Here is a 21207-nt window from a genome sequence, read left to right on the forward strand (position 1 = left end):
GAGATAAAAAGTTTCCCAGACAAACAAAAATTAAAGGAGTTGGTGACCACTAAACCAGCAAGAAATTTGAAGGGGGATGCTCTGAGGGTGAAAAGATGAAAATTAAATATATGTATATAAGAAGACCAAAAGCAACAAAGATTAGAAAGGGCCAGAGAACACTACCAGAAACTCCAACTCTACAAGCATCATAATGGCATTAATTCATATCTTTCAGTACTCACTCTAAACGTCAATGCACTCAATGCTCCAATCAAAAGACACAGGGTAACAGAATGGATAAGAAAACAAGATCCATCTGTATACTGTTTACAAGAAACCCACTTTAGACTGAAAGACACCTTCAGATTGAAAGTAAGGGGATGGAGAACCATCTATCATGCCATAGTTAACAAAAGAAAGCTGGAGGAGCCATACTTCTATCAGACAATCTAGACTTTAAAATAAAGACCGTATCAAGAGATGCAGAAGGTAAATATATCATAATTAAGGGATCCATCCACCAAGAAGACCTAACAATTGTAAACATCTATGCGCCAAATGTGAGAACACGCAAATATATAAGTCAATTAGTCACAAACATAAAGAAACTCATTGATAGTAATACCATAATAATAGGAGACTTCAACACTCCACTCACAGCAATGGACAGATCGTCTAATCAAAAAATCAACAAGGAAACAATGGCTTTGAATGACACACTGGACCAAATGGACTTAAGAGATATATTGAGAATATTTCATCCTAAAGCAGAATATACATTCTTCTCCAGTGCACATGGAATGTTCTCCAGAATATACCATATATGGGGACACAAATCAGCCCTCAGCGTGTACAAAAAGATAGAGATCATACTGTGCATATTTTCAGACCACATTGCTATGAAACTCGAAAACCACCACAAGAAAAAATTTGGAAAGGAAACTAACACTTGGAGACTGAAAGACACATCCTACTAAAGGATGAATGGGCCAATCAAGCAGTTAAAAAGGAAATTAAAAAGTACATGGAAGCCAATGAAAATGATAACACCACAACCCAAAACCTCTGGGATGCAGCAAAGGCAGTCATAAGAGGAAAGTATATAGCAATCCAGGCCTCCCTAAAGAAGGAAGAAAGATCTCAGATACACAAGCTCACCTTATGCCTTTAGGAGCTGGAAAAAGAACAGCAAATACAACCCAAAACCAGCAGAAGACACGAGATTAAATAAACACTAGAGCAGAAATCAATGCTATCGAAACCAAAAAACACAGTAGAACAGATCAGTGAAGCCAGAAGCTGGTTCTTTGAAAGAATTAACAAAATTGATAAACCACTAGTCAGTTTGATCAAAAAGAGAAAGGAAAGGACCCAAGTAAATAAAATCAGGAATCAAAGAGGAGAGCTCACAACCAACACAGCAGAAATAAAAATAATAAGAGAGTATTATGAGAAATTATATGTCAATAAAATGGCCAATCTGGAAGAAATGGACAAATTCCTAGAAACACATACACTACCAAAACTGAAACAGGAAGAAATAGAAAATTTCAACACACCCATAACCAGTACGGAAATTGAATTAGTTATCAAAAAACTCCCAAACAAAAAGAGTCCAGGGCCAGATGGCTTTCTAGGGGAATTCTACTAAACATTTAAGTAAGAGTTAACACCTATTCTCTTGAAGCTGTTCCAAAAAATAGAAATGCAAGGAAAACTTCCAAACTCTTTCTGTGAAGCCAGCATTACCTTTATTCCAAAACCAGACAGAGACCCCACTAAAAATAAGAACCATAGACCAATTTCCCTGATGAACATGGATACAAAAATCCTCAACAAGATATTAGCCAACCAGATCCAACAATACATTAAAAAAATTATTCACCACAACCAAGTGGGATTTATACCTGGGATTCAGGGCTGGTTCAATATCCACAAAACAATGAACATGATTCATCAAATCAATAAAAGAAAGGACAAGAACCATATGATCCTCTCAATAGATGCAGAGAAAGCATTTGACAAAATACAGCCTCCTTTCTTGATAAAAACCCTCAAGAATGTAGGGATAGAAGGAGCATACTCAAGATCATAAAAGCCATATATGAACCATGCAATGCTAACATCATCCTCAATGGGGAAAACCTGAGAGTTTCCCCCCTAAGGTCAGGAACAAGACAGGGATGTCCACTCTCACCACTGTTATTCAACATACTATTGGAAGTCTTAGCCTCTGCAATCAGACAACACAATGGAATAAAAGGCATCCAAATCGGCCAGGAGTAAGTCAAACTTTCACTCTTCACAGACGACATGACACTCTATATGGAAAATCCAAAAGATTCCATCAAAAAACCGCTAGAACTGATTCATGAATTCAGCAATTTTGCAGGATATAAAATCAGTGCACAGAAATCGGTTGCATTCCTATACACCAACAATGAAGCAACAGAAAGGGAAATCAAGGAATTGATCCCATTTATTGTTGTATAAAAAACAATAAAATACCTAGGAATAAATCTAACCAAAGAGGTGAGTAATCTATATGCTGAAAACTATAGAAAGCTTATGAAAGAAATTGAAGAAGACACAAAAAAAATGGAAAAAGATTCCATGCTCCTGGATAGGAAGAACAAATATTGTTAAAATTTCCATACTACCCAAAGCAATCTACATATTCCATGCGATCCCTATCAAAATAACACCAGCATTCTGCACAGAGCTAGAACAAATAATCCTACAATTTGTATGGAACCAGAAAAGACCCTGAAGAGCCAAAGCAATCTTGAAAAAGAAAACCAAAGCAGGAGGCATCACAATCCCAGACTTCAAGCTATACTACAAAGCTGTAATCATCAAGACAGTATGGTACTGGCACAAGAACAGACGCTCAGGTCAATGGAACAGAATAGAGAACCCAGAATGGACCCACAAACATATGGCCAACTAATCTTCAACAAAGCAGGAAAGAATATCCAATGGAATAAGGAGAGTCTCTTCAGCAAGTGGTCCTGGGAAAACTGGACAGTGACATGCAGAAGAATGAACCTGGACCACTTTCTTACACCATGCACAAAAGTAAACTCAAAATGGTTGGAAGACCTAAAGGTAAGACAGGAAGCCATCAAAATCCTTGAGGAGAAAGCAGGCAAAAACCTCTTTGATCTTGGCCACAGCAACTTCTTACTCAACACGTCTCTGGAGGCAAGGGAAACAAAAGCAAAAATGAACTACTGGGACCTCTACAAAATAAAAACTTCTGCACAGTGAAGGGAACAGTCAGCAAAACTAAAAGGCAACCAACAGAATGAGAGAAGATATTTGCAAACGACATATCAGATGAAGGGTTAGTATCCAAAATCTATAAAGAACTTATCAAACTCAACACCCAAAAAAACAAATAATCCAGTGAAGAAATGGGCAAAACACATGAATAGACACTTCTCCAAAGAAGACATCCAGATGGCCAACCAACACATGAGAAAATGCTCAACTTCACTCATCATCAGGGAAGTACAAATCAAAACCACAATGAGATACCACCTTACCCCTGTCAGATTGGCTAACATTAACACCTCAGGCAACAACAGATGTTGGCCAGGGTGTGGAGAAAGAGGATCTCTTTTGCATTGTTGGTGGGAATGCAAGCTGGTGCAGCCACTCTGGAAAACAGTATGGAGGTTCCTCAAAAAACTAAAAATAGAACTACCCTACGACCCAGCAATTGCACTACTAGGTATTTATCCACGGGATATATGTGTGCTGTTTCGAAGCACACCCCCATGTTTATAGCACTATCCCCAATAGCCAAAGGTGGAAAGAGCCCAAATGTCCATCGATGGCTGAATGGATAAAGAAGATGTATACACACACACACACACACACACACACACAAAATGGAGTATTACTTGGCAATCAAAAAGAATGAAATATTGCCATTTGCAATGATGTGGATGGAACTGAAGGATATTATGCTAAGTGAAATTAGTAAGTCAGAGAAAGACAAATATCATATGACTTCACCCATATGAGGACTTTAAGAGACAAAACAAATGAACATAAGGGAAGGGAAACAAAAATAGTAACAACAGGGAGGGGGACAAAACAGCAGAGACTCATAAATATCGAGAACAAACTGAGGGTTCCTGGAGGGGTTGTGGGAGGTGGGATGGGCTAAATGGGTAAGGGACACTAAAGAATCTACTCCTAAAATCATTGTTGCACTATATGCTAACTAATTTGGATGTAAATTTAAAAAAAGAAAAGAAAAGTTAAGAAAAGAAAAGAAAAAGCATCCAAATTGGGAAGGAAGAAGAAAAACTGCTACTATTTGCAGATTACATGATACTCTATACAGAAAACTCTAAAGATTCCACCAAAAACTTATTAGATCTAATAAAACCAGTAAGGTTGCATGATATGAAAGGAATGTAGAGAAATCTGTTGCATTTCTGTACACTACTACTGAAATAGCAGAAAAAAGTAAACAATCCCATTTACAACTGCCCCAAATAGAATACAATACATGGAATAAATTTAACCAAAGTGATGAAAGTCCTGTTATCTAAAAATCTATAAGTCATTGATGAAAGAAATCAAAGTTGACACAAATGAACACAGAAGTACACCATGCTCAGGAGTTGGAACAATTAATATTGGTAAAATGTTCATGCTACACAAAGCAAATCTATGGACTCAATGAAATCCCTATTAAAATGCTGAAAGGACTTTTCACAGAACTAGAACAGAAAACCCTAAAATTTGTATGTAGCCAGAAAAGACTCCAAACAGCCTAAGAAATCTTGAGAATGAACACAGCTGGAGGTATCACAATCCCAAACTCCAAACTAACCTACAAAGCTGTAGTAATCAAAACATCTTGATACTGGCATAAAAATAGGCACATAGATCAATAGAACACAATAGAGAACCCAGAAACCAACTCATGCATAAATGGTTGGTTAATATGCAACAAAGGAAGTGAGAATATAAAATGGGAAAAGAACAAATGGTGCTAGGAAACTGAATTGTTACATAGAAAAAAGTCAAACTGGACAACTTTTTGACATCATACACAAACTCAAAATGGGTTAAAGACATAAATGTAAAAACTAAAACCATTAAACTCCTAATATGAAACATAGGCAGAAATCCTTTGTACATTAACCTTAGCAATATTTTTCTGGATCTACCTTTTCAGGCAAGGGAAACAAAAATGAAAGTAAACAACAGACCAAAAACTAAGAAGCTTTTTCACTGCAAAGGAAACCATCAGCAATATGAAAAGGCAACTTACTGAATGGGAGAAAATATTTTCAAATGATATATCCCATAAGGGATTAATATTTAAAATATAAAAAGAACTCCTACAGCTCAAAACCAAAAAAGTGAAAGTAAACAACTAAGACCACAAACTAAGAAGCTTTTTAAATGCAAAGGAAATCATCAGCAATATGAAAAGGCAACTTACTGAATGGGAGAAAATATTTTCAAATGATATATCCCATAAGGGATTAATATTCAAAATATAAAAAGAACTCCTACAACTCAAAGCCAAAAAAAGTAAAATATGGGCAGAGGACTTGAATAGACTTTCTTTCCAAAGAAAATTTATAGATGAAAAGATTCTCAACATCACTGATCATGAGGGTAATGTAAATCAAAACCAATGGGATATCATCCCACCCGTCAGAATGACTAGCATCAAGACAATAAGAAATAATAAATGTTGGTAAAGATATGGAGAAATGTTAGGAACTTCTGGTGGAACGTAATTTGGTGCAGCTACTCTGAACAAACAGTATGGAGTTTCTTCAGAAAACTAAAAATATAAGTACCATATGATCCATCAATTCCACTTCTGGGTATTTATCTGAAGAAAAGGAAAACACTAATATGAAAAGATATATGCACCCCTATGTTTATTGTAGCATTATTTACAATATCTAAGATATGGAAGCAACCTGTCTACTGACAGATAAATGGAGAAAGAAGATGTGGTATATAGATACAATGGAATATCATTCAGCCATAAAAGTGAATGAAGTCTTGCCATTTATGACAATGTGAGTGGGTATTATGCTAAATCAAATAATCCAGACATGGAAAGACAAATATCATATGTTTTCACTTACATGTGGAATCTGAAAAACAAAACAAATGAACAAAGAAGAAAGAAATGAACTCACAAATACAGAGAACTGATAGTTGGTAATGGAGTGGGGGGATGGGTGAAGTGAGTGAAGGGGATTAAGAGATACAAACTTCCAGTTACTCAGTAAATGTAAGAATGTAAAGTACAGCATAGGAATATAGTCAATATTATTGTATACACTTACTGTGGTGAGCATTTTGTAATGTGTATAATTATTGAATCACTGTGCGTATACACCTGAAACTAACTTAATATTATATGTTAACTATACTTCAATTAAAAAGTTAAAAGTAAAATTAGAATTGTCTTGAATTTGCTTAATTGTGTAATTTGTTCTTTTTCTGGGAGAGAGGGACACTACAATTCATAGTTTGGTTTGCTTGTCATTTGTCTACATAGGTCACTTCCAAATGGAAATTCCATTGGCTATAACTCTATAGGGGTCTGAAGATGAATGACATAATCCAGCTGGACATAATCCAGTAAATTTGAGGGCAATGACTACCATTTGAGGTAATCTAAGAATTGCATTATAATAAGTATTTTCTTACCTAGCAATTATAATAAAGAGGAAAGAAAAGAGTAAAAGAGCCATTTTGGGTAGACAGCAACCAGTAGTCCATAGAAAATAAAACTGAATATAAATATATATAAAAAAGGAATTAGACAGTGGTTTTGATATATAATCTTAGGTAGAAGTTGTCCAGTATACAAGGTTATAAGCTTGTTCTAAAGGCTTGGGTCAGTTGTCTACTTTTGTTTTTTTTTTTTTTTTCAACGTTTATTTTTATTTTTGGGACAGAGAGAGACAGAGCATGAACGGGGAGGGGCAGAGAGAGAGGGAGACACGGAATCGGAAACAGGCTCCAGGCTCTGAGCCATCAGCCCAGAGCCCGACGCCGGGCTCGAACTCACGGACCGCGAGATCGTGACCTGGCCGAAGTCGGACGCTTAACCGACTGCGCCACCCAGGCGCCCCAGTTGTCTACTTTTGAAGACTAGCTACTTCTAGAGAGTCTTTGAGAACCTTCCATTTGAAGCTCCATATTAGAACAGACACCCAGTTCTGTATACACTTCTCATTCACTTTTTCGTTTGTGAAATGTGAACCCAAAGATAGATTCCCTGGAGTTTCACTTTTGTATTTGTTAACAGCACCTGGTAAGTTCCCTTCAGAGTGATTCTAGAGCAGTTATTATCTGATGCCTCTTCCAACAGGTGAGATCTCTTGATTGAATTTCATGAAGGGGTTGTTTACAATGAGATTGTGGAAAGATGTCTTTAACCTTTTGCTAATTTAACTGGGTATAGCACATGAGTCTCTTGCAATGTTTTACCATGCCTGTGAGCAGCAAGGCAAAGTCTAGTATTAAAGATAATACCCTTATATGTAGGCTTTACTTTACTAATTCATGAAAACATAACTGATGTTTCCCTAAGGGAGTAGGCCATGTAATCATAGGGTTAAAGTAGCTTTAACCAACAAAGCTCAAGGATTTATGAAAGTTTTGACAATTTTAATGATATCATTGGTTCTTTAAATCCTTCCAGAAGACTTTGGGTAGTAAGGGCAGTGTGGTGTTCAAATAAGGAAAAATGTGGTACAGTGTTCATTCCTTTCGAATGGTTCCCATAAAATATACACTTTGGTCACTTGACATAAAAGTTGTTATGCCCCAGTTTGAATATACAAAAATCAAGCCGCTTTGTAGAGACTCTATGGGTTTTACAAAAAAATCCATAAATTTTACAAAAGGAAATACTTTAATCCATCTGAAAATTGATGTACAATTTTAAAAAACCATTAAAACTCTTCGAATGGTAGAATCTAGATAATTTTTATCTAAAGGTGTTTACAGAAAAAATAAATAAAGTGTCTACAGGGCTCTTGAGGCTTTGATTCTTGGCCATGTCTCACTTTTATGGTTTTTCAAGAATTCTATTTTTGACAGGTGACACCCCAAAATAACCTCAGTTGTGTTTTCAAACTTTCTCTCCCAAAATCTAAGACAGTAACTGAATTGTCTGTACTATAATGAGTCATGTTAGGAGTAGTTCCAAAGCGCTAGCACCCGTTTGAAATTATATAGTGTCCCTGCACTATTTTATTAGGACTGCCACAATCAAGTACAACAATCTGGGTGGCTTCAACAATGGAACTGCATTGTCTCACAGTTCTAGAGCCTGGAAGTCTGAGATCAATGTTTTGACAGGCTAATTCCGTCTGAGGGCTTACGAGGGAAGGGTCTGTTCCAGGACTCTCTTCATGGAACAGATGGCCATCTTCTACCTTTGTTTCTTCATATGGTCTTCTCTACTGTGTGTCTGTGTCCAAATTCCCTCTCCTAAGGACACCATTTATATTGGATTAGGGCCTACCCTAATGACATTTTACTTTGATTACCTCAGTAAAGACTCTATCTCTAAACAAAGTGCTATCTCTAAACAAGATTCTAAGGTTTATAGGATAGGCTAGTAGGCACTTTGACATATGATTTTTTTTTAATTTATTTATTTGAGAGAAAGCGTGTGCATGAGCAAGTGGGGGAGGGGCAGAGAGAGGGGGAGACCAAAAATCCCAAGCAGGTTCTGCAATATTGGTCATGAACCATGAGATCATGACCTGAGCATAACCAACTGAACCACCCAGGTGCCCCTGACATATGAATTTGGGGAGGCATAAATTCAACCCATAACAGCCTATGAGAGATTATCTGAGTAAAGAATACAAGCAAACTTTTTTCATTGTTCATCTTTCTGAATTGGGGGCTAAATGTTGATATTTTAATGGCCTTTTCAAAACTCTCCAAATTTATCTTTTGAGATTTTAGTTAGGGTCATAACAGTGGTTAAGCTTGGTTGTTTGGCATAATAACTGGTACAGTATTTCTCTAGCTTCCACAATATCTTTTTTTTGTACTATTCTTAATTTTTTCAATATCCTCCTCAGAATTCGGACTATATCTAAAAAATGCTTAAGTTGTACATTTTTGATAGGGTTTTTAACAGAGATAAGAAGACCCTTTGTTGCCAAAGCATCCAAAAAGTCAAATACTATTCCAAAAGCATACCTGTGTTTTGTATATACATTTATTTTCTGATCTGTCACTAGCTGATGAGTTCTAGCAAAAGCATTAAGTTCTGACACCTGAGGTGATTTACTTCAGGTAACACCACTTCATGGCAATCATCAAACATGCATTTCTTACCACAGCCTCACCCTTGGCTCAGCTGCAAACACTCATCTTCCTTGTCTTAGGGAAATATCCTTTTCTGAAAAACTTATTGATAGGTACTACTGGGAAGTAAGACATAACAATTTTCTTGATGGCCATGGAACCATGAGCAAATCAATACCCTTGTCTAGTCTTTTTAATACTGAAAGGATGAGAGTCAAGAGCTAGCAGAGGTTATGACAAAGTCTTTGGATATAAGGCTTTCAAATATAGGTTTTGGTTTTCCTTTGCCTCTGGCTTTAAGAGATACTGGGAAAAATTGGATAAAGATTTGGCAGGATTTATCTCAACTTTAATAGGATCTGCTCCAACAATTTTTCCTATGTTAGTAAAAGTTACTAACCCATAGATGTCCAATACAGTGTTAAAGACCTTTATTTAGGGTAATCATCAAATATAATGGAGAAAGGAAACCTATGTAAAACAGGCTAAACCTGATTATGAAAAGAGAGATTCTCTGGAAGCTCAAAAAATAGTTCACCAGGTGTGCATTTAATTTTATAGTTTTCATTTGTAAAATGAGTGTCTCCTCATGTGTTAGTTTTCTATTGCTGCTCTAACAAACTCAGTGACTTAAAACAACACATATTTCTTATACTTTTATATGTTAGAAGTCTGATAGAGTACTCACAGGGCTAAAAATCAAGGTAAGCAATCAGCAGGACGGCATTCTGTTCTGAAGGCTCTAGTAGAGAATCTGTTTCCTTACCTTTCTTTTTTTTTAGAGGCTTCCCACGCTCTTTGGCAATTGGTCTCCTTTCTACATCTTCAAAGCAAGCAACATTACACCTCTTTGAGCACTCTTCTACAGCTCCGCCTCCCTTTGATTCTCCTTTGTCTCCCTCTCCCACCTTTAAGGTCCCTTCTGATTATATGTGACCCACCTGGTAATACAGAATAATCTTCCTATTGTAAGGTCAGCTGATTCACAACCTCAATTACCTTAATTACCTCTGAAACCTTAATTACCCTTTGCCTTATAATCTAACATATTCATAGGTAATAGAGATTAGGACATGGACATCTTTGAGGAGGGGACATTATTCTGACTACTATGCCTTATTAAGTTTACTGAGAATAGGAAGGAATGTGTTTTAGTGAAGGTTCCAAGGATTACGTTAACGGCTGGGAGATAGAGAAAATGTAGTTATTTTGAATACTTACCACCTGTGTTACATGTTTATTCTGAGAAGGAGGTTGAGCAAAGTTGGCAGGACTTAGTTACTGTAGAAAGTATAGCACCTGTAATTATCAGGCTCTGTGATTCTCATCACAACCAACATTTTTACATAGCACATGCAGAATGGAAGCACATCACAGAACAAAAAGGGATGAAAAGAAATGTCCTGATTGTACCAGTAACACCTGATAAATGGAACCAATAACAAACTACAGAAACCAAACTGAGAGTAAATGAGTAAGGAACTCAAAGCAAAGAGATCAGAGTTCAGACTTGCTACTGACTGGTATACCAGTTTGGTATAGTCTCACTAAGCCAAGAGCAGCAAGGTACAAGAGGCCTCCATGGGTACCATACCTGTGAAGGCTGGAGTCTGCATCAATTAGAAGTGAAAACCTTATATTTGTGGACCCTCTGAGAAGACTAGAAATAAACAGTCTATCTGAATAAGCACAAATCAAAGTTAAGTCAGAATTTGCCACAGCAAGAGTCAGCCAGCATAATGGATTCATAGGCAGGCAGGGAGGAGGATGGGAAAGCCTTCTAGTGAGAAAAAAGGAAATGATCAGCTATGCTTGATCGGGTTGTTTCTATGGTGAAGATGGAGGTGGACTAACTAGAAGAGGATCATGCAGTGAGGTTTGCTTTGGAGAGGGTATTGGCATATAGCTTTTTCAAGCTGTAAGTGGGGACAAAAACTAAGGAGGCTGTCAGTCATTTATTAAGTCTAAACTGTTCTAGAAATACAGCTACAATTGCATAACCCAATAATTAAGATTTCATGAAATTATGGTCACTGTCTATGACTCATTTACCTTTGGCATTTAAATGGACGCATTAAATGGGGACATGAAAGGAATCAACATGGATTCACGTTTCATATTTCCAATGGCAGCACTTCTTTTTGAATTCCTCCAAAACAAGGTCTTTCTGGGGTCAGAGTAATTCCAGGGCATTCCCCTTGGCCCCTCCTACCTGTTCTCTCTGACATTCTTTATTCCTACCCAAATCAGAAAACTGATTTGTATTACAGAATTGCTTTCAGTTCTTTTAAGCCCACAGAGGACAACTATCACAAAGCTAATCAAAAATTCTAATATGCTTCCTTACTATCACATTAAAAAAAAGTCTGATAGACCATCTCCCAAATTTTCCAAGTGTAGTTGGTGGATAAGTAAGAAATCATAGGCCCATTCCAATATTCCTGAATCTTCATATATTTTCCTTTATAACATATATAGGATGTGTACCAGGTTAACCATGTTTATTATTCCCATCATTGAATCAAGGATTAACTAGCCACACTACTAGATTATAGTGACACTCCCCCACAAAAGATTGAGTACAATATAGTAAATCATTAACTGTGGGTGAATGCACCCTTGCCAATAAATTTATCTGGTTTGAACCTTAGTATTTCACTCCTACACATAGTCCCCAGTACATAACAAACAACATTGATTGATATTATCTCATCATTCTTTAAATATGTAGGCTATTTTTTTAAGAAGACCTTGCACTATGTTGTCTAGACTCTATTAGTATCTACCTTTCATTATGAGCCTGAAAAAAATGAGATGTGTTAGGGATGCGACCTGGGGAAAAATGGCATCAACTTGAAGTAAGTGCCCTGAGTGATGGAAATGCTTTAAATTTTGTTTTAACGTTTACTTATTTTGAGAGAGAGACAGAAACAGAGAGACAGAGTGTGAGCAGGGGAGGGGCAGAGAGAGAGGGACACAGAATCCAAAGCAGGCTACAGGCTCTGCAGCTGTCACCACAGAGCCTGATGTGGGGCTTGAACCCACAAACCATGAGATAATGACACTCAACCGACTGAGCCACGCAGGTGCCCCAGAAATGCTTTTACACAGATGATGGATAATTCTTTCAGACTAGAGAGGGAGTGACAGGGATGTCTCTGCCAGCAAAAAAAAATTGAGGAGAATTTAGAGGATAAAATTCTACACGTCATTTAAGTCTGTTCAAATGCCCTCAACCTGTATATCTGGATCCCACCTCCTTCCCACCAAAACGCTTACCAAAACTCTTACCTTATCACAAATGGTATGTTTCAGTTAAGAATTTAATGGAATTTCACCAATCATCATGTCCTAGTCTTGGTGTTTAGCCTTAAACGTCCTCTGACTTCAAAGATTTCATTTGGGTTTAAGAATATAGGATTCATGGGGCGCCTGGGTGGCGCAGTCGGTTAAGCGTCCGACTTCAGCCAGGTCACGATCTCGCGGTCCGTGAGTTCGAGCCCCGCGTCAGGCTCTGGGCTGATGGCTCAGAGCCTGGAGCCTGTTTCTGATTCTGTGTCTCCCTCTCTCTCTGCCCCTCCCCCGTTCATGCTCTGTCTCTCTGTCCCAAAAAAAAAAAAAAAAAAAGAATATAGGATTCATGGGCCTTTGGGTTTAAAAATATAGGATTCATGTATTTTTAATTGTATCTTTATAGATACTAATTTCTCTTTTTTCCACAGACTGTGTGTAGGGCTATAATTGCTGCCAGAGCAACTATAGCTTAGCAATATAGCCTAAGCTAAAGCTTATAACTTCAAAAAACTTGATGCCACATGAAAATACGGATTAACCATATCCTCAGCAAATACATTTTCCTTGTGGTCCTCTAATACATGAGCAAAGCAATTATAATCCTGTTTTGATGGTCTAATTTCTGGATCCACTTTGATATCAAAGTATCAATAAGAATCCTAGCAGGAACAGATGGTACTTTCAAATTAGGATAATCACAAATGGATTTATTAAAGGGATTTTAACAAATGTGTGGGAAGAGTTTAGGTAAAACACAAGCTAAAGTTTAACCTCCCAGGATATATAAAACAGTTGCTACTGCCCTCACACTTGAAACAATGAGGGGAATAAACAGTTCTTGATATGCAGGAGAGAGATGTATGAAGATAGTTAGGAGAACCCTGACCTATAGTCAATAGGCACAACCAAACCAGAGGCAACTGCCTGAAAAGAAGTTGGGGAAAAAATAATGACATCATTCTCATTCTCTGTATCTTCTATCAGGGTTTCCTATTGACTCATGGAAACTAAAGACATTAAGAAAGCCCCTTGAGGTAGTCTGTACAAGTCAACCCCTGGCTCACAGAGAAGGTTGAAAAAAGGTGGAAATAGATCTGAAAGGGCAATTGGAAGATACTCTGAAGAAAATGTTCATATCTACCTTTTAGGTAGACTTTGTAGAAACTCCAAATGGTGTTTACATTAAATTAACCAATACTTATTTACATGACTATATCTAGTTTCAAATGGGACTCTTTATTATATATTCTTTTAGCTAAGTGGCAATTTGACCCCTTATATATCTGATAACTCCCTCTTTCTTTTCATTTTAGGCTGGTGGGGCACATTGGACTAGGGCCAATGTGAGGATACAGTGAGGGTAGAGGGGAATCCTGGGATGGCCTAGAAGAGGTGGTTAGGGCCCAGGAGAAGGACAGTCTCTGTGAGGTTCATGTGATCAGGACTGAGAGGGAAATTGAGGCTTAGGAGGCCAGCAGGCCTAATGAGGCCTAAATTGAAAACAGGCTGGGGGAACAGGAGGCGGGAAGTATCTGGAGCCAATACGTATGGGACTGAGGAGGTTGTTGGGACTCAGGAGTCGGCTTGTATGCTTAGGAGTTTGGTGACGTAGGAGGTATGAACAATTAGGTACATGTAGTGAGGGTAATTAATGGGATCAAAGTTTCTCACTGCCACAGACAAGAGTTATCATGAGAAGGGGAAAGGGTAGAATAAACTGCCCAGTTTGATTAAAGTTAGGTATTTGTATAAACTCATGGTGGTACATACCTGGACAAATGGCTAGATCAGTGGATAGATATATAGATATGGATATGGATGTAGATGAAGAGATATATACACATTTATATGTAAATGAAAGGGCGTATGGAAAAGTATGCACCTGCTTTCTCAGTTCTACAGTCCAGGAAACACAGCTAGAAAGGATTTGAATGAGTATGAAGCAAGGAAAATCCATAATGTCTGTCATAATTTGCTCTAAATCTAAAAGGAGCAAATATGTCTTTTATGAATCTACAATTATTGCAGTCTCTCCCTTTTATTTGGAGAATGCAACTATGAACGGACATAAATTAGTATACTCTTAAAAGGAAGAAAACCATAGATACTATATAATCCAACACATATTTTTTTAATATGAAAAATATGAAGCCCAAACAAATTTGGTAATTTTCCAAAGTTACACACACTTGTAAGTGGAAGAGCTAGAATAAGCCTTACCAAGAATCTTACCAAGATGCTCCAGTCTTTTTTTTTTAAATTTTTTTTTTTCAACGTTTATTTATTTTTGGGACAGAGAGAGACAGAGCATGAACGGGGGAGGGGCAGAGAGAGAGGGAGACACAGAATCGGAAACAGGCTCCAGGCTCCGAGCCATCAGCCCAGAGCCCGACGCGGGGCTCGAACTCACGGACCGCGAGATCGTGACCTGGCTGAAGTCGGACGCTTAACCGACTGCGCCACCCAGGCGCCCAAGATGCTCCAGTCTTAATGCACAAAGGGCTGAATCTGAACTTGAGATGACATTTTCCCTTTCATGTCAAAAATGTAAAAAAAAATCTATTTTTTCTTTGAGTTTTCAAACTTTCTATTATGTATTTATACAAATAGCATGTGAAACTCAGATTCTATCATTCATAAAGTCTTTATGAGATTAAAAGTTTTAGAAATATGTTGATAGTTTCCATTGTGGATGCTTCTGGCACATGGATGCCCCCATGCTTGCTGGAAAAGTACACTACTTTCACTGATAACATTTTACTTTCTACTTTTTTCTAGGCTTAATCATGAATAAATTTTGGTGTCTGAGACTTTTGTTAAAATTTTTTTAACCTTATTCATTTTTGATAGAGAGACAGACTGCAAGCAGGGGAGGGGCAGAGAGAGAGAGAGAGGGAGAGAGAATCTGAAGCAGGCTCCAGGCTCCAAAGCTGTCAGCACAGAGCCCAACACAGGGCTTGAACTCGTGAACCGCAAGATCAGGACCTGAGCTGAAGTCAGATGCTTAACTGATTGAGCCATCCAAGAGCCCCTGTGTCTGAGACTCTTAAAGTCACTCCTATTAGACCTGGACTAGTGCCAGGAACAGTGTTTTAGAAGCTAATGGCTTCACTGAATAAAAGGTATGATCACTTTGTTTTATGTATCTCTTATGGTCTGTGGCAATTAATGATTTCTGAAAATATTTTTTTTTCTCTTTCTTGTTTTGCTAGGGTTTTGGCAGAGGTAGAAAACATACTTCATTTCAAACTGACAGTTACATTTATCTTGCCACTTGACGGCCTCACTCTAGAGCAATGAGGTTACATCCCTTTTAAAAATAAACCCTTGGGTCTAGAACTGGATTTTACTACTAGAAGAAACTAAATTTATCCCATGCTTTCGTGTGTGTGTGTGTGTGAACTGCAACAAAACAGGTATGATATCAAGTGGTCAGTCTGCTCAGCAGTATTGGAGGTTTGGTCATAGTCAAGCCACAGGGGAGAAACATTGTACTGAATTTTGACATTAAATATTCCCAGAAGGACAATTCACATATTCCTATCTAAAAAGAGATTACTTACGAGCGCTTCAATTTCTATTGTAATCTTTGATGTAGCTCAAATCAACAGAAGGATAGCTTTAGAAATGAAAGATGGAGTTGTACTAACATTGTCTGATATTCATTCAACCTTATACTGACAGTAATATATTGTTACTTGGGTATACAGAGTTCACTACAAAGAATCATGTGTCCTTTCTGTCCTTGGCTGTGAAGTTAAACTACCTGCACAGGACTCAACTTTTTGTTAGTTTTGCAGCATCATTTAAAAACAACCCTGAGTCTATGATACAAGATCTGGAATATTGTTCTTGCCTTTTACTAAATCGTCCAGGCTTCAAAATAAGTAAAAATCATTAAAGTGGTTAAAATTCAAGTAAAGGTTTTCTACTGATATCGAAAATCACCTGTACTTACAGTAGAGTTCATTCCATTAAACTACACAGAGAAGAACAAGTGCAAACTGCATACAATGCCCTAATACCAATTGTGCAAATCTCACAATCAAATTTATTAATATGTTGTTATTATAGTCACTCTTTGGCACACAGCAACAACCATATGCTTCATAGTTTTAATAGATTAAAAAGCATGCAAACAGTATTTGGACACAAAACATCCATGAATACATTGAGTATTATTTAGATTATAAAAAGCAAATTATTATATTTCAGATATAGAAAGTAAAGTGCTACACAGCTTGTTTATATCTTCCTATTTATAGATAGATACAGACTTAGATTTATATTTGTGTATTTGAAATCTAAAAAGTTAATCTAAATCAACATTTATACTTATATTTTGTTTTCAAGATTGTGAATGTTGATTGGTATTTTTACACACGTGAATTTTAGTTAAGTAGATTATGAATATAATCAGTTTTATCCACTGCCTTTAATTGCCTTGTGATTAAATTAAAACATACTGGAGGGAATTTTGCATAAGTTGAAAAAAGTCCTAAATTGTATATCATTTTTATTTCCATAAATATCATAATTTTAATTGAATTTTGTTTAGTAGCAAAGGCTAAAAATGTAAGTGACATCTCCTAAATTTTAACTCATTTTTATCACATTTTAATTTATAAATGTTGGCAAATAATATTGTCATTAATAAACAAATTCCTATATCTTGAACAGTGGCAAATTCATAAACCTCAATTTGCAATTCTGCTTTAGAATGGTTGATTAAAATGCTATACAACCACATCTCTAATTGAGTGCCCTCTGTAAAATATTTTTATAAAGCATATATTTGGAATTATGTCATAAGCCTTCTATACTGGTGTGTATACATATACATTTGTATGTCTGTGTATATATGCATAGGTGTAATAAAAGCAGATATATTTATCAACTAAGAATGATTTTAATTCCAATCACTAAGTAAGACAAGAAGTCTTTCTAAGAAGTATTGAGTAATATTTTGTGATACCTTTATGGATAGCTAAAAAAAATCTAGTTCCATATTATCTATAAAATTTTACTTTTAAGTTAACTATAGTTTTAGCTTTATTGGAAAGTAGAGGAAGTGTTATCAGCATGCAGAAATGTTATACTGAAATGGATTGGGGAGTCAGTAACCAGAAAAAAAGAACGTACTTATATGTTATGAAAAGAAACTCTGTATTTGCATCATATGTCACCACTACCTATTGTGTGGAAAGCAAAGTGCACATTCTGAAATGTCAAGAAGTAAAATAAGTCAAAGATGGGAAACAGAAGAAAAAGAGGGTTACTAGCTTGAGAGAACTAGGTCAAATGTGATGAAAGAGCAAATGCTGATAACACTGTCAGAAAGAGCAAAGCACAGAAGTTGGAGATGATTGTGTCAAAGATGTGACCTTGGCAATTTCAAAAATAGATAATATAAAGGGGTATACCTACAAATGCCTCAAGTGGCCTCAGCGGACAAGGCAGGGGAAAGGGTCATCAACACAGCTCATATAATGAAGTCCCAAGAGAAAAAAAAGATTGAAAGATAAATGGCAGAACTAGACAGTGCATGAAAATCCTGAAGGAAATAGAAGTAACTTATGGAAGCAATATTTCTGTTTCACCTCTAAGACCAAAACATCTCTACTAAAAATACTTTTTTAAAAAAGATTACACAGTAGATCTTTGGTGATTTTTAGAAGAGAGGCACGATTGAGGAATACACAAATCATTAATTAGGATACTTTCTATTCATCTTTAGCTGGGGTTCCTCACCTTTCTGCCAAAGCTGATTTTTCCCCCCAGAAAGGATAAATTTATAAAACTGGTAATTAAAAAAATAGGCTGTATTAGTATTTTCTTACACTTAAAAATTTTTTTAACATTTATTTATTTTTGAGTGACGAGAGAGACGGAGTGAGAGTTGGGGAGGGGCAGAGAGAGGAGACACAGAATCTGAAGCAGGCTCGAGACTCTGAGCAAGCTGTCAGCACAGAGCCCCACCCAGGGCTTGAACCCACGAACCATGAGATCACAACCTGAGCCAAAGTTGGATGCTCAACTGTCTGAGCACCAAGGCGCCCCAGTATTTTCTTACATTTAAAAAATGATCCCTTTGTTACAGTCAGAGTTTTGGAGTTGTTGAAGAATTTAGACTCTTCTAGCAGGGTTTTTTCCCAGAAGACATACCAACCCAGCGATCAGTCACACTTTTAGAATCCTTCCTTCTAATTCTGTTATTATAAACATTTTTTTTTCCACAAATGTCTCTCTCCTTTACTTAAGGCTGATCACTTCTTTTCCTTTATCCAGGTATCTTAGGTGGAAAAAATTTTTTTCTAGTCCTTACAGATTTTCTCATGTAATCTTCTACACATTTTTTTATACAATTTGTGTTGGGAAACATAGCTCTATCACTATCACTATCTATCAATCACTTCAATTCAAAATTTGCACTGTAATATTCCCAGCACATATTTATGCAGGTTTTCCTTAGACATACTACCAAGGAGGTTCTATTTTTTAAGCACTGAATACCATCTCTGAACAGTTCTGAATGCTAGAAATTTCCTCTTTATTTTTTCCACCTATTGGTTTTAAACTGTTAAGTATCTACCTTTGGCTGAAAATAGTAAAAGGCAATGAAGATTATGGTATGAACAAATCAGACATTGTCCCTGCCATCACAAAGCTTAGTATTTAGAGGAAGGCGGAGGCATTACAAAACACTCAGAAAAAGAGGAAAAAAACACAAAACTTCATCTGTAATTAAGAAGACTTCTAAAATTTTTCAAGAAAGGCAAGAAGGAAATTGACATTGCACTTTAGATAGTTGCTTCAAATGAAACATCATTTAGAGATTTATCTTATGACTTTTTAATTTGCCTAGAGTTTGAGAGAGAAGTACGGTAGATCTCGGCTCCTACTGAAGCCCCTCTCACTCAGCACCCTCTGTTCTGTGTGTATGTGGGTGGGTGTTTGGTTGTTGTTATAACTGAAACATAATGTGAAATAATATAGATGCAAGGGGATTTATTTTATGTACAAGTAAAACAAAATAAAATGTCAGAATCTCATATTAAAATTATAGTTTTACAGATTCCTCCATGTATTTCTATCAGTATATACGTTATACATTTTGTGCTATGCAATTAGCTTCACACAAGTTTAGGATTTTCATGGGTTCTTGTGTTTTGAAACTTTTATAAAGTGCATGGGCAATCTATGAAAACTTTTAACTAAAATTTTGTTTGGGGTTATTTGGCACACGTGACTAATGTAAATTCATATTCCTGCTTAGATGATTGTTAGTTTGCAGCTAGGAATTTCAGAGAATACCTTTTTTATCGTCTTGGTTTTACTTCGTAGGGTCAAAGGTCAAGACATCTATCTAATTGCGATGCTTTTTATGCTTTTGCTTTGCCTTTTTCAGCCACTCAGAATTCTCCTCTGAGAGTCTTGGCTTTATATAGGGACTTTTGGCCCAATCTTACAGTCTGCTCATGACACAGAATTGTGTCTTGTCCCCAGCTCAGAAGTCTTTAACAATGCAGCCTTTTGGGTGTCAGATAATGGCAGTCATTCCCAGAGATATTTTTGCTTTCTTGCCTTATCTAGCCTCTGTATAATTCTTTTTGGTTTTGCTGTCATCTCAGCCATACCTTAGAAATTAATTTTAGAATAATGTATATTAATCATTATTTTATATTAATGAGTTCTGTCCTAAGTCACTCTCAACATATGACTCATCATTGTTCAAGAAATGAAATTTAGGGGCAGTTCAAGATGGTGGTGCCAGAGATGCTGAACTCACCTCCTCCCACAGACACACCACATCTATCACTACATATGGAATGATTTCCCCTGAAAAAGACCTGAAAAGTTGCTGAAAATCTCCACAACAAAGGATAAAAGGGCCACATTGAGACAAGTAGGAGAAACAGTCTTACCAATCCCTGCCCCCCCCACCCCCATACACACACACAAACACACACACACACACACACACACACACACACACGGTGACCCACAATTGAGAGAGATCTGATCAATAAAGAACTTCTCTTTGAGGAGCAAGGGGTTAGTGCCTCATATCAAACCCTTGGGACCCACACTGGAGAGATGAGCTCCCAAAGTGTGTGGTTTGAAAACCAACAGAGTTTACATCCAGGATATCCAAAGGGCTGTAGGAAACTAATTCTGCTCTTAAATGGCTCATAGGCAGACTTACCTACCCAGGACCCAAAGCAAAAACAGCTATTTGAAAAAGGCCTAGACTATATGTGACAGAGATTCATTTGCTAATCTTAAAGTGTCTGCCAGAGGGACAGGGTCCTCTTGAGACTCTCTCTGGGCACTGGTAGGATAGGGACACTGGTAGCAGCCATTTTTACACATTCTCTCTACTTTGCTGGCACCAGCAGGCACATAGAGTCACTGCGCTGTCCAGTGCCCCACCCCACCACTCTCCTGCTGCTTCCATAAGCAGCTAAAGCTGGCAGGCTTGTCTTGGTGCTGCATTCTCCTGCTGCCTTGATATAGCCTGTGGGCACACAAAGTCCACACAGGCAATGCCCCTTGATAATTTGATTCTGATAGCTAGGGAGGATTGCATTTCTGGGC

This window comes from Lynx rufus, unplaced genomic scaffold, assembly GCF_022079265.1.
Source record: "Lynx rufus isolate CCGP_SWC_20201006 ecotype Redwood Valley unplaced genomic scaffold, mLynRuf1.p SCAF_3, whole genome shotgun sequence".
NCBI classification, from domain to species: domain Eukaryota; kingdom Metazoa; phylum Chordata; class Mammalia; order Carnivora; family Felidae; genus Lynx; species Lynx rufus.